This window comes from Lipotes vexillifer, unplaced genomic scaffold (assembly GCF_000442215.2).
Source record: "Lipotes vexillifer unplaced genomic scaffold, Lipotes_vexillifer_v1.1 scaffold302, whole genome shotgun sequence".
In the NCBI taxonomy this organism is placed as follows: Eukaryota; Metazoa; Chordata; class Mammalia; order Artiodactyla; family Lipotidae; genus Lipotes; species Lipotes vexillifer.
The window spans coordinates 782,723-797,238 of record NW_006798913.1 but is presented as its reverse complement, the minus strand read 5'-3'; the positions used below and the strand labels follow the sequence as shown (position 1 = coordinate 797,238).

The 14,516-nt window shown below is 40.3% G+C and overlaps 1 pseudogene; it reads right to left on the bottom strand.

The window, feature by feature from the left end:
* Window positions 1-325: 325 nt before the first annotated feature.
* LOC103090903 (sentrin-specific protease 6-like) lies at window positions 326-13,168 on the bottom strand (annotated as a pseudogene).
* Between the last annotated feature and the right edge of the window lie 1,348 nt (window positions 13,169-14,516).

Here is a 14,516-nt window from a genome sequence, read left to right as displayed (position 1 = left end):
ATGGTCTGAGCACAGTCACATTTGAGCCAATCTCCTTTCCTGCCCACTGCTCTCTCTGCATAATGACCCTACCTGCTGTATATGAGGAGAGAGAGCCCATGGAGTTCTTTCTTTGCTTTGTGATTAGCAAATCACTTTTTGCTTAAACTGGGTCATCCCATCTCTTTTTACTTGCCTGAGAAGTTTATCTGCCTCTCTCATTCCCTAGATGTTGATATCAATGTCACTTTGTTTCAGATGGTGTCCCCTGAGTCCTTGAAGCTCCTGCTGTCTTCCCTTTGATGACTCGCCATCTATTCTGCAGAATGGCTTCGTTCTCCTGCTGTCAGTTCTCGTCACAGAGGCAGTCTGGTTCAGGTGAACTACCACGTGCCTTCCCCTCTGGGCTGCAGTGAGGAGGTGGGAAGATGTCCTCGGGGATGGTCAGAGACCTCTGGAAGGTGTCTCCATCACTCCTGGTAGCACATGACAGAACCTGAAAGCAAAACATACCCACGGCTGTCAGTTTTACTAAGTGAACTTTATAAGGTGATACTGACATCAGAGTAGTAAATGGAAGAAGGAAAGGACTTCTCTTTTCTGGGTTTTCCTCTTCTGCTCTTCCTCTGCTCCTTCTGTTTTTTTTTTCCCTCTGCTCCTTCTGAATGTCAATTTCCTTTTTTCTTCTGCACAGCACATTATGAAGAGATTAATTAATTAAAAAAAATCCCCAGATGGATGATAATTCCAGGCTGTTTTGAGGTTTACTAAATTTTAGTAATGGAAAAGTCCAGAAGAGGCCATTGAGCCCCTTCCCCCTATTTGTGGGAGGGAGGGCCCTCAAGAATCCCAGACAGATGGGTTTTGAGGCTATTTATACATATCTTGTAAAACAGTCAACCGGAGGAGAATCTGGCTTATGGTGGATGAGCCTGTATTTAACAAGTAACAGTTAGTAGTAATGAGGACTGTACACTATTAATAAAACAGCTAAGAAAAGGACTAGAGAATTATGGTAGCTAATGGTCTGAAGAACATTACTATAAACCTGATTTTATGATACATTTTAGAAGAGCAGTTTGATCATAAATATTCACTCTCTCGTGACACATTGCACATAAAGTCCGATTCCTGGAACGTTTTTAAAATACCTTTTAAAATTGGAGGAGACAAGCAAAGATAGCTTTCATATGCAAGGGAAGTTCTGTTAGGTTTCTGAGTGTGAACACTCAATCAAATTATTTCTACTAAAGATATACCCTTAGGGAAACTCATAGTAAAGTGAAAAGGTCAACTCACTGAGAATATTTAAACCTCTATAAAAGGATGAGATGGGGTAAGCAGCTCACAAGTGTCTTGTTTTTGGATTTCATTATAATCACAAGGAATTTTTTGGCTATTTCTAGAGTTAGTGTTTGGTCTTTTTGTCATATCATCTTGTTTAACTTAAACACAGGTGAAGTTCTTTTCTTTCTTCTGCTCACAGGTGATAGCAACCATTAGCTCAATCTTCTTCGGAGGTGATAATATTAGTGAAAACACCTTCACCTACCCACCTCCCACAATATGGGCAGGGCCATAATTTCAAGCATGGCCAGTGAAACTAGCGCAGAGGTATTTTCCTGCTAATTCTTCCTTAGTTCTTCAGGGCATGTTTTAATATGGTATTAAATAACTCTGGCTTCCTTTAAACCAGAAACAGACAGGAGAAACTAATTGTATTGCAACTCAAGTTGCTGTTTTTCTTAGATCTCAAGAGCAATTCCTTATTCAATCTGAATTGGGCAGTGAAGAAACGTGTTAAAGAAGGGAAGATAAAAGGGATATTTAGAACTTTTAAGCTCTAAGTCATATCTTCAGTGTGGGATTTATTATTATTTTTTGCTTTGTGTGTATTCCCAAAACATCAAGCACACTTGTATTCACAATAAACATGAAAATAAGAAAACACATCCCAACAGTATGTATACCTTATTTGTGGTTACTTGATATTTTCTAATATATCTCTACTTTCTGCCATTTTTGTAGGTCAAAGATCTATAAAATATTTAAATAATGAATCCATTGGTAAAATATTTTTAGTGTGCACTCCTCAAATATCTTTATATAGATTTATTTGCTTACATATTAAATACATTTATCATTATACTAATGTATTATGTGCATTAAAAAAACACACAAAGAAATAAATTTAAAAAGTAAGCTAAGAAGAATAAATTATTTTAAATATCTTGCCAATCAATGATAGTATAATTTGTTAATAGCTTATGGCACTACAGAGAGTTAAGACAAGGGTAATAGTTAATCATAGTAAATGTATATATCCACATTTCATATGATCTTTTTGATGAACTCAATTTATTTTTGGTGGCCAGATTATGATTGTTTTCACTTTATAAGGAAAATTTCATGTAAGGAGGAGGAGAATTGTCAGCTCTGCCTTTTACTGTTCACTCATGTTTACATTATTGGTACTGCATTTGATCTGTTGTCTCTGCAGGAGTATTTTTAAACTACTTGTCAAGTTACAAGAGTTATTTAGCTAAAACTAGAAAAAAAATCCATAAATCTAAATAGTCACACTTCAAGTCTACTTCATCTGCTGCATTACAAGCCAACAAACATGTGAGGCACGACTTTCAACCCATCTACATTGGGGGACAACTCTCTGCCCTCAAGATACCCTGTATTCTATGCGTAATGGTGATATTCTGATACATGGGTGGATGAGTGTGAGTGTTCATCTGAATACTAGGTGTTAGACAATTGGTAAAACTTAATTTTCTTTTTTATGAAAAAATAAATAGAAATTTTAGTATTTCTTCTCAACACCTATGGATTGACTTGTGTACATCCTGAAGTGGGTAAGGGGCTCACTATCTTGGAGATCACTACTTGTGATAATGTAATAGAATTGATAACCTAAAAAGCTGTCTTTCCACTTAAGATGAGTCTTATTTTATTTTACGATAATGAACATAGAGCAAAGATGAGCATCATAGTCAAATCCCAGTAGGTCCTCAATAAGGTAGCTACGACTCCTGATAACTGTTCAGAATCACCTCATTTAACTCTGCTACTCTATGAATTCCACTATGGACAACATTTAGGGAACTCCAGCAACTAAGTTCTAATTAATCTGCTTAAAGTATAGGTTAGCTCAAATATGCATTTGCTGAGGTAGAGTATAATCCCGTTAACACATAGTAACATCTATGAGAAATGCTGTGGGTCTCCTGTGGATATAATGTGTCCAGAACCCAGCTTGTGAGCAGTAAAATGGTTCTAATGAATATATAGCTATGAATGCTCTGAGACTGTTGGAGAGCTGAAACATTTACTACCATAACTGATCTTAGAAGACGGGTTCAAGAAAAATGGGCATAAAAGAGATTAAGGATGTTATTTTTGAGAGAGAACATCTGAAAAAAACTTCTGATTATTTCTCCTTCATTTTAGATTGCTCAGAAGACTTATTTCTTATGTAAATTTGGAAATCACTCTTCTATGTAGCTATAAGGTTGGAATTCATTTCTCTTAAGCATTTTCTTAAAATCTTAGGGTATTATATGTTTAACTCTAGGAAAGATAGAAATGGCTTCCCCTAATACAGGGATAAATATGAGACAGTCTATTTCCTCTCTCTTTTCCTCTAAGTATTTTGTTCTTGCCTTCTAATTTTTGAACCATAAGACATAATAGAAGCAGTGGCTGTATGTCATAGAGACACCAAAATCACCCACCCTCTGTGTTATTTGCAGGAGCAACTGATTTAAAACTATCTTCAGATTATGATTTAGAATTTTTGAGATGTATCTGAACTATTCAAGTTTATTTGTACAAAAGAGGCTAGCATATTTTTAAAAAAATAATTAATTAATTTATTTTTGGCTGTATTGGGTCTTTGTTTCTCCGTGTAGGCATTCCCTGGCTGTGGCAAGCAGGGGCTACTCTTTGTTGCGGTGTGTGGGCATCTCATTGCGGTGGCTTCTCTTGTTATGGAGCACGGGCTCTAGGCACGTGGGCTACAGCAGTTGTGACATGCAGGCTCAGTAGTTGTGGCTCGCAGGCTTAGTTGCTCCGTGGCATGTGGGATCTTCCCTGACCAGGCCTCGAGCCCGTGTTCCCTGCATTAGGCAGGCGGATTCTTAACCACTGTGCCACCAGGGAAACCTGTTAAGCTAGAAGTCTGTTAAATTATCCTAAGGCTCTTTTTGTGTCATTGTGTAAAATCAGCAAGTGGATTTGGAATAGGTAAAATGAAGACTCTATCTCATACTCAAAAGCTTTTTGATAATAGCATTCTATTCTTTCTGACTTATGTTGTGAGGCTAAGGTATTAAAATGTTGGCTGTATTCCATTCTCACATATTATATATCCCTTGGACATCAAGCAGATTTTGAATTCTCTTGCAGTGTGAGAATCACGTCTTTTTTTTTTTTTTTTCTGGTCAAATTCCTATTCAGCTCTTTTTCCTTCAGCATTTTCAAAATTTTGTATCAAAATCTATTTGCACTTTCTATGACTTTCCCACAGATGAAGGTAAGGCAACAAAAGGTTTTTCCCCCAAATCAATTATTGCTATGAAACTACTGGGTGAACTACTTTACAACAGGAGCATGTGTTTGACTTTCCAGAAATGAAAGCTTAATTAATAGGCTTATATTGACTATTGATCAGTAGCAAAACTTTAGAAATTTCCATGAATCTTCATATTTTGGAAATTGCTGGGAATATGGAGGAAATTAAGATTAAAAGTCTTAACAGAGGATTCTTATATACCTAAGATTTCTCTGTAGAGTAGTTTATAGTCTCTGTAGAGGCTTTTCTTTTTTGTTTTTTAGCGGTACATGGGCCTCTCACTGTTGTGGCCTCTCCTGTTGCGGAGCACAGGCTCCGGACACTCAGGCTCAGTGGCCATGGCTCACGGGCCTAGCCGCTCCGCGGCATGTGGGATCTTCCCGGACCGGGGCACGAACCCCTGTCCCCTGCATCGGCAGGTGGAATCTCAACCACTGCACCACCAGGGAAGCCTGAGGCTTTTCTATTTTAATGGTTAAAAAAAAGTGGTTGTCAAGCATAGTGGGTGGGGAAGAAGACCCCAGCCCACCCTCAGGAATTCTGACTCAGTCATGTACTAGGGTGGTTAGGAGGGCAGGAATCAGTAGTTTTAAACCCTCCCCATGTGATTCTGATAGTATGCCATATTTGGATTTAAATATAAAGGTGGTCTATAGATTTCCCAGTTAGCATTAGAAAGGGAAAAAAGAATATCAACTTCATGTTTTTAGAAGGGCAGAATTTCAGGCAATTACAGTATCAATACACGTAACAGAGGACTTTGTTCCCAGGTGACAAGAGCCTGGCAGACTTCACGAGAGGGTGTGAGGAGATGGACCCCCCCAGGAGAACTAGAGGAAAGCCTACCCTTTCTGGTCCTGGTGGATGGAGGGCAGGTGGTCAGAGGGAGATGAGAAAGTCAGTCAACAGGGTGTCTAATTCTTTCCCCCCTTTACCTTTCCATGTGGAGGAGCTGCTACTTTGGAGCAACCAGATAGTTGTGGGAAGCAGCCCAGGGTCGTTGAAGTGCATGGCTGCTTCTCCAGATGTATTAGGGAGACTGCAGGAATAAGGGAAAACCAGCCTTCCTGTCAGTGTTTCAGCTCAACACAGCAGCTGTGGGATGCATGAGTCAGAGAACTGTTAGGTAACAGCAAGGTAAAATCCAAGTTTGGGGACTCACGCTATGTGAAATTCCAAAGTGAGGTACTAGACTACCATATATTGAATTTACAGAAGAAAGGGAAAATACCAAAATTTTCACCTCACTATTTGACCCCTCACCTCTCATCTAGGGGTCAAGACTACAAAAGGCAGAGAAAGTCGACACAGGGAGATTGTTGAGAAGGGGAAAGGGGTGTGTGGGGGTGCTGGGGTCAGGAGGGTGTTTCTCCTTCATTCCACGCTGAGTTTGGGAGGTGGCTTCAGTGGAACTACTCAGAGTTTGAAATGTGTTTCCTACCTTTGGGCAGCAGAGAGCCTGCCTGTGAGTGACAGCAGGTACAGGGGCAGTGTGAGGACAGGGTGATGCTTTTAGTGGACAGAGGGTGTGTGAGGGTCCATGGTGGTCCATGTGGGAAGGAGATCTTGCCCAGAGTTGGGAAGATGGAGGGCCTTTTAATAGCAAGAGTCCATATTGAATGAGCTGCTGTAAAAGTTACAGATTCAGGAAGGGCAGCGGTCCATGTGGTTGTCAGTGAAGGCCACCTCCAAGGAGCCCAGGAGACCCCATGTGAGAATGTGTCCAAGTTAAACGCCTTGCCCAGCAGGCCTCCTGACCAGATAACCATGGTGCCTGCCACCGTCTGTGCCCTTTACCTTAATCCTTTAACCTTCTGGGCCCAGCCTGGGAGAATTCTAATTCTTGCTTACTAAACTGGTAGAAGAAAAGGAGGAGGATGAAGCACAGAAAGAGAGGACTCTGCCTCTCCTTCCCCACTGCAAGTGGCCAGCTCAGGCCCCCACAAGAGGAAGGAGATGAGATTCCAGATAAAGTCAGGCTTTGAGGGTTGATTATTACATATAACAGATTAATATACCAAATTAGACTGTTCTGTGAGTTGTTAGGACTTAAAGATTGCTTATAAGTGTGAAAGAGTCAAGTGGAGGTGAAAAATAGTTTCTTAATCTAAAAAATGTTTAAAGGAAGGGGGATTAAAAAATGTGTTTTCATCACACTGGGTTTGTTCAATATACCAGTTTCAACAAGCTGGTTCTTAAAGGGCTGTGGAAGCGTCTGCGTGTCCTGTGGGAGGCATGGAGGTGTGGGGAGGGTGGGCACTGTGGGGTGCAGAGATGGCAGTGCTCTAACACTGCATGACTGGAGGCCAGTGGGTGAGTTCAAGGACTTTGGTGATGAGCACCAGCAGGCATCCCTCCCACCAAAAAATAAAGATAAAAGTGATCTAATACTGACCTGAATAGTCCAAGAAGAACAGACCTGGTCTCTGCAGAGATTACCTGTGGATTCAGACCCCTTTTCCCAACCTCTGATGCCTTGATGCCATCCCCCTCACTTGATGCCACCTTGAAGAGGAGGAGTGCAGGGGTGAAGAGAACACTGAAGATTTAGTGAAGTCATATAAACAGAGACTTGAGTCCATAAAGAGTTAGGTAACTGGGTTAAACTAAGGTTATAGCACTGGCCTCAATTTTAGTTTTTCCATGTGGTGATGTTAGTAACAACAGTAGTAAAGAATGGTGGTTATGAAAAACCATACATGGATTGTTTTCAATATCTATGCACTACAGTGTCACACGACCCATGGTGGTTGAATTCTCGGATGCAGAACTGGTGATGCACAGAGCAGACTGAAAAGTTATTTTTGACTGTATGAGGGTCGGTACCCCTATCCCCACTTTGTTCAAGGCTCAGCTGTGTATACAATATGAAAGAAAGCTAAAGACTTGCTAAAATCTTAGTGGAAAATTACTTCAAATAAAAATCTATGATAATATCATGAGGAATTTCTTGCACCTTCTAAAACAAATGATGAAGCAGTGCAGGTCCTCACTAATAGCAGAAGCCTCCCTTGGTTGCGGGGCTTGATATACTGTCAGGTTTTGTCCAGGACCAGTGGAAATGGTGAGGCTCTCTCCAGTTTCTTCCTCATCAAAACACTGGGATTCTGGTTTGTTTCCAAGTTATGTTTTAGATTCAAAGGGCACATTTAAATTTTTGTTTTATTTTCACACACACTTTCCTTTGATGTTCCCTTCACAGGCCACACATCTGCTATTGGTGTCTTTAAAGGGAATTTAAAAAGAAAATTTAGAAACATTGTTCCTGATATAAATGTTAGTAATAATTATTTCAACTACAGTATTTGCCAGAAGATCAAGGCCAGTTTGAAAAATTAAAACAATATATTGTTTTCCAAGAATTGTGAACTTATTTATGCCTTTACAATTATTCCAAACTCTCTCCTTATTCTTTGCAGGCTTATTCTCAGCCTTTGATAAACTGCTGGTACCATCTGTAGAAATACTACTGGTAATTTTCAGACATTACAACATTTGGATTTAGTTAGACCAGAGGTATTTAAAGAAAATCTACAGGATCATTTTCTGGTTCTTCTAGCTGTAGTTTGATAAAAAGTTCAACAAAAAAAATTAGGGACTCTATTAATAGCCAGAAGAGTGTTCCTATTGGTACACCCCACAGTTCAGAATGACATCTGCAAAGGAACTTCCAGCTTAAAGATATAAGCCTCTCACTGTTGTGGCCTCTTCCATTGCGGAGCACAGGCTCCAGACACGCAGGCTCAGAGGCCATGGCTCATGAGCCCAGCCTCTCCGCGGCATGTGGGATCTTCCCGGACCGGGGCACGAACCCGTGTCCCCTGCATTGACAGGCGGACTCTCAACAACTGCGCCACCAGGAAAGCCCCCTTGAGATGTTTTATGACACTTTAGAGGCATGTTGGTGATAGAAATATCCAGGTGGTCATTCCCTTCTCACTTTCCTTCATAAGCAGATGGTGTTTAACCCTCAATCTGCTGCTATGCTCTCCTCTGCAGTTGTCTTCATTTAGTGTTGCTTCTACTTATCCAGTTCTTCCCCAGTGGGAGAACTTGCCAATCATCCAGTTCAGGAGATATGTTTTCTTTTATTAGTCCTGTTATTGTCATCACCACCAGTGAACAAAATGACTGAATCCTGTGAAGCCAACAGATTTTGGAAGCAGGAGACAGGAACCTGATGTACCACAATGATGCTTCTATTGCACTTTCCTCTTAATTTCAGGCTTCAGTCGCGATGGACTCTTGTTTTCTTCACTACAGGTACAACATGTTGGGGACCCACTTATCTCATGGTATTAATTTCAACTATTTAGACCCGAGGTGGGTATTCTTTCCTTCAGGTTGCTGATTTTACTACTGTGTCTATGCATTAACGTGAGGAAAACATCTTCCATGAACAATCTAGAACATAATGAGGCATTTTGTGTATTTTCACTTAATTTCTAATTATTGCTCAACATGTTATGTCTGATGACAGGGTCTTCCAAAGTATCAAAGCTTCCACCCTTATGTTGTCTTACATGTCTTCATGATGAAATCACCAGAACTAGTGACCCCAGCACATAGTCTAAATGTTTGCAGAGGTGACAAGCACTTCAGGCCCCAGGGAGTGCTTCTCTCTGACTCTTGTCCACTACGTTGGATTGAAAGGCAGTGGGATCCTAACATCATAAAAGTTTGTGGGTTGTGCTATTGCCAGGATAGGAGATACACACTGCTTTGCTATGCAGAAGGATTTGTGTGGCAGAAGCATTTAGGGAAGCGAAACACAAATTAATCAGTTTGTCTGAGCTGCCACCATTTCTCACTACTCTTTGGTAATCTCATCTGCCCCTTCCACTTCTGCCTCTATTTAATCCATCCTCCAAATCTTTATAAGTGTAAATACAGTCCTATCACTTACCGCATTAAAGCTATTTAATGGCTTCAGGTTTTTCCTAACACTCCTGCCCGTGTCACTTTGTCTTGTAGGACGTTCCCATCCCCATGAGCACCATGCTTCTGCAGATTGCCCCTCTTTGCTCCTGAAGAAACCCAAGCTCCTTCCTGCCTGAGGGTCCTGAACATACGAGTCCTCTTCCTTGAGATGCTTCCTACTTAGCCCCTCCACTTCTCTGAACTAACTCCTTCCTATCTTTAGGTCTTAGCTTAAAGCTCGGTTCCATGAGATCAGGGTTCTTTCAAGTGTATCACCCATTCTTAGATTGATGTCTGGCACAGAGAATACACTTGGTTTTTCTTGAATGGAACAACAGTAAATTGTGTTGCTCGACCATGCCACTCTTAGACCCAGGCCAGGTGGCCTAAAGAAACGAATGAATGCAGAATGCCACTAAATGTGTCATGTCTGGTTGTCCGTTACTTTATATTTTTATTGAAGATGATAATTCCTGTAAAATAGCTACTTTGTGGAATTGTTAGAAAGAACATTTGAAATTTCAAACACACACACAAAGATATTTTGATTAATGATAAATGTTTATACCTGTGCCATCAAATATATAGGTATAGTTGTAGTTTGAAATGAGCGTATGTATATATCAGGGTGAAATATCACTAAACTGGATTCAACTGGGTTTTAAAAATACCAGGATTCTTATCTCTCTGAACAGGAAGTCCAGTGGTGGGGCAAGCTCCAGGTACAAGCTGTCACTACTTTGGTTCTGTCTCCTTGTCATTTGTCTGTTTCCTCCTTCTCTGTGGTTAAACCTTGCTTCCAGACTCAGCATGATGGTGGTAGCAGTTCTGGACATAGTATCCCGACATGACAACATGCAGAGAAAGAACCTCTATTTCTGTGAATCTTAAAAAGTGGGGAAGGCTTTCCCAGATGCCCTCCAGCCCAGGATACTTCCTTTCTTTTCAAAATTGTTTCACATTCCTAGCTTAAACCAACCCTGGGCAGAGGAATAAGACCATTATGCTAGGCTTAAACTTTATAGTTGGCAGTGGTGCCAACCTCCCCAAATCCTGTGGACCCATGCAGAACAACACTGCAATTGCTTCCAGAAGGAGGAAGGAGGGATGTGGGGGTGGATGTGGGGTAGGCAACTAACAGTACCTGCTATACAATATGTCAAATATATGAATTTAAATTATTAAATTTAAATTATTTAAATTATTTTTCTTGTTCATGAAGGTCAGAAGAGTGAGGTCCCATAGGTAGTTTGGAAAGATAAAATATTGTAGTATTACATAGTGCTTTAGAGCAGGGGTCCCCAACCCCTGGGCCATGGACCAGTACCAGTCCCTGGCCTGTTATAAACCGGGCTGCACAGCAGGAGGTGAGTGACGGGTGAGCGAGCGAAGCTTCATCTGTATTTACAGCCACGCCCCGTCGCTCACATTACTGCCTGAACTCCGCCTCCTGTCAGATCAACGGTGGCATTAGATTCTCATAGGAGTGTAAATCCTACTGTGAACTGCGTATGTGAGGGATCGAGGTTGCACACTCCTTATGAGAATCTAATGCCTGATGATCTGAGGTGGAGCTGAGGCAGTGATGCCAGTGCTGGGGAGTGGTTGCAAATATAGATTATCATTAGCAGAGAAGTTTGACTGCACAGAGACCATAATAAATCAATTGCCTGCAGACTCATATCAAAACCCTATGGCAAGTAAGTGGCAAGTGAAAACAAGCTCAGGGCTCCCATTGACTCTGCATTATGGTAAGTTGTATAATTATATCATTATGTATTACAATGTAATAATAATAGAAATAAAGTGCACAATAAATGTAATGTGCTTGAATCATCCTGAAACCATCCCTACTCCCTGGTCTGTGGAAAAATGTGTCTTCCACAAAACCGGTCCTTGCTGCCAAAAAGGCTGGGGACCACTGCTTTAGAGTACACGGTGTTAGGATTATTAGCAAGTGATATCACTAGCAAACCAGTCCACTCTGGTATGCAACAATGAAGAAAGATTTCTCTGCTGTGTAGGTTGAAATCACATCTGATTATAAGGCAGAGGGAAATACCTAATAACAAAGGGCTCCATAACAGTGACAGCTGTCAGGGATGATGTGCATATTCTTCACCCCTCTTGTACTCATTGCACACATGGCTAATCAATCACAGCACATTCCTCACTGAGGGTGGACATGGTCTGGAGTCATTTTCAGACCAGTCCTAACTGTCAGCTGGCGTTGTACCTCCAAAGAAATCCTGCCCACCATCTATGACACAGACATGTTACAGAACTATATTTTTATACAAAGAAGTAGAATGAAAAAAGTTCTATGTAATTTCAAAATAAAATCATTAAAAATATGAACCCAAAGCAGAAGGAATAGAAGGATGAGTGGTAGTTATAAACACCATGACTTCTGGTATAAGTGGCCTTTGCACCTGGCCCTGCAGGATGAAGAGGTTTTATGGATTGATGGACGGAAAAAGAAAGAAAAGAAGAGACAGGTCAGGGCATCAGCAAAGACAGGCAGGCAACAGACCAGTGAGGTTCAAATACTGAGATGGAAATGGGTGTGTCCTCCACCTCCTTTGCTCTGTGCCCTCTTCGTGTGTCTTCTGGCACTTTATCCTCATTCTATTTACCCTCAACAAATCCCTCTGTCAGCAAGAGATCTGACAAGTCATTCATACCAAACATCACACGATTGATAAATCTCAATGAGCAATCTTCCCCTGAGCTATTTTGAATATCTGTTAGAAGCAAAGCCTTAAACCAGAAGGTATGAAGTTAAAGAGGTGGAATTCCACAAGCTAGCGAGACAGGAGTAGGGCAATGGCAAGGGAAAAAGATATTTTGGGCACACAGAGGCTTCCCCCAAGTCTGTGAAATCATACCAAGGAGGGAAATACTCATAAATATTGACAAAAAGAATAATGACAAAAAGACAAATATTGGGGTAAAGACAATTTATTTTGCCTATAGTGCCTAATTCTTTAAAAACTGGCTTTATTGAGATATAATTCATATGATCCAACCTTTTACAGTGTACATTTCAATGGTTTTTAGTAGATTCACAGGAGTTTGCAACCATCACCACTATCTAATTTTAGAAAGAAAAGAAATACTTTGCCCATTAGCACAGGATTCTTCCTCCCTCCAGCCTGTGGCAACCATTAATTGGTTTTGTCTCCATGGATTTTCCTGTTCTGACCATTTCATGTAAATGGAATCATACAATAAGTGATCTTTTGTGACTGGCTTCTTTCACTTAGCTCAGTGTTTTTGAGGTTCATGCATGTTGTAGCATCTACCTGTACTTCATTCTTTTTTATTGTTAAATAATATTCCATTGTATAGGTATTGTACATTTTGTTTATCCATTAATCCATTGGTGGACATGTGGCTTGTTTCCAACTTTTGGCTGTTTTGAATCATTTTGCTGTGAACATTTGTGCACAAGTGTTTGTGTCGACATATGTCTTCATTTCTCTTCGGTATACACCTAGGAATGAAATTGCTGGGTCCTATGGTAACTCTATGTTTATTAACCTTTTGAGGAACTGCCAGACCATCTTCCAAAGTATTGGCACCACTTAAAATTCCCACCAGCAACGTGTGAGGGTTCCAATTACTCCATGTCACAACACTTGGTTTTACCTGTCTTTTTTGAATATAGCCATGTTGGTAGCTCATCAGCGGTTTTGATCTGTGTTTCCCTGAAGGCTTGCCAAACAATTTTGCACCTCATCCTTCAGCCACAAGATAGGCATGCCTCCACTGTTTTTGTCATATGAAATTTCTTCTTTTTTCCTTTTCTATCTAACCATCAATAGCTATTAACATGGTGGATGGCAACTTCCCTTTAAGCGATAATAATTCTCTTCCTGATTTGGACAGTTGATGTTCAAGATATCTTCAGGTCAAGAACAGTACTGACCAAAAATAAAAACCTCACCTTGTGTGTGAGAGCAGATGCCAATGAACAGAAATTGAAAATTGCAGCTGTGCTCCACATGGCCTTCAACCTCATATTAAATATATTTTTGAATGGCCCTTCTGTAATTTGAAATTGTAGCAGAGCCATGACTGTCCTAAAACTCCTGTAGGAACTGAGAAAGATGAATAGTCTACTCAGTTTTCTTAGATCTTCAGAACGTTAGTAGCGTTTCAGCGTTGCAGAAAATCTTATTTCTTTCATTTTCATTTATCCCTAGTCATAAGGCACTCAAGTGCCAAATGGTCCCAGAATCCCTGGTGCAGGAGAGTCTTTGTTTCCTGAAGTTTGCTTAGCTAATTTCATTGTGCCATTAGGCCTGAAGCTTTCCCTAAGCACTTTAGGCAAGTCTCAATTATATCCATTAACTTGGAGGAAGTTCATTTTCATCTTTATTATTGTTGTTATTGCTGGTTTTATATATTATGTGTATTATGTTTATTAATTATGTTATAATCTTCACAGTTATCCCAGAAGTATTAAGCTCCAGGCACGAATCTTTGTTTTGTTTAATAACATATCCCAATCCTCTAGAACATGTAAGTGCTCATAGATATTCGTTGAATGGATAAATTCATGAATTGAATACTTCTTACACCTGGCACATAAGAAATGCTCGGTAGATGTTAACTGTCATTTTCACGTTCAAGTTTCAGGTTAAGCACTTCACAATGGATACTTCACTTCATTCTCCTACAACCAAGAAGGAGAAATATTATTATAATATTAATTTCACAGATGAGGAAAGGAGGAGCTCGGAGAGTTAAGGATTTTGCTCAAGGTCACATGCAAGGCTGGTTGGTGGCAGTGCTATGGCTGGAACCAGCTGGGCTGGACTCCTGAGTTGGTGCCCTTTTTCCCATGCCCCTCACCTTTGCTATTGAAGAGTAAAGGGAAAAGATATGAGAACATATGTATATGTATAACTGACCCACTGTGTTATAAAGCAGAAACTAACACACCATTGTAAAGCAATTATACTCCAATAAAGATGTTAAAAAAAAAAAAAAGAGTAAATAATCAAAGCCTTGCACTTTAATCGCCCAG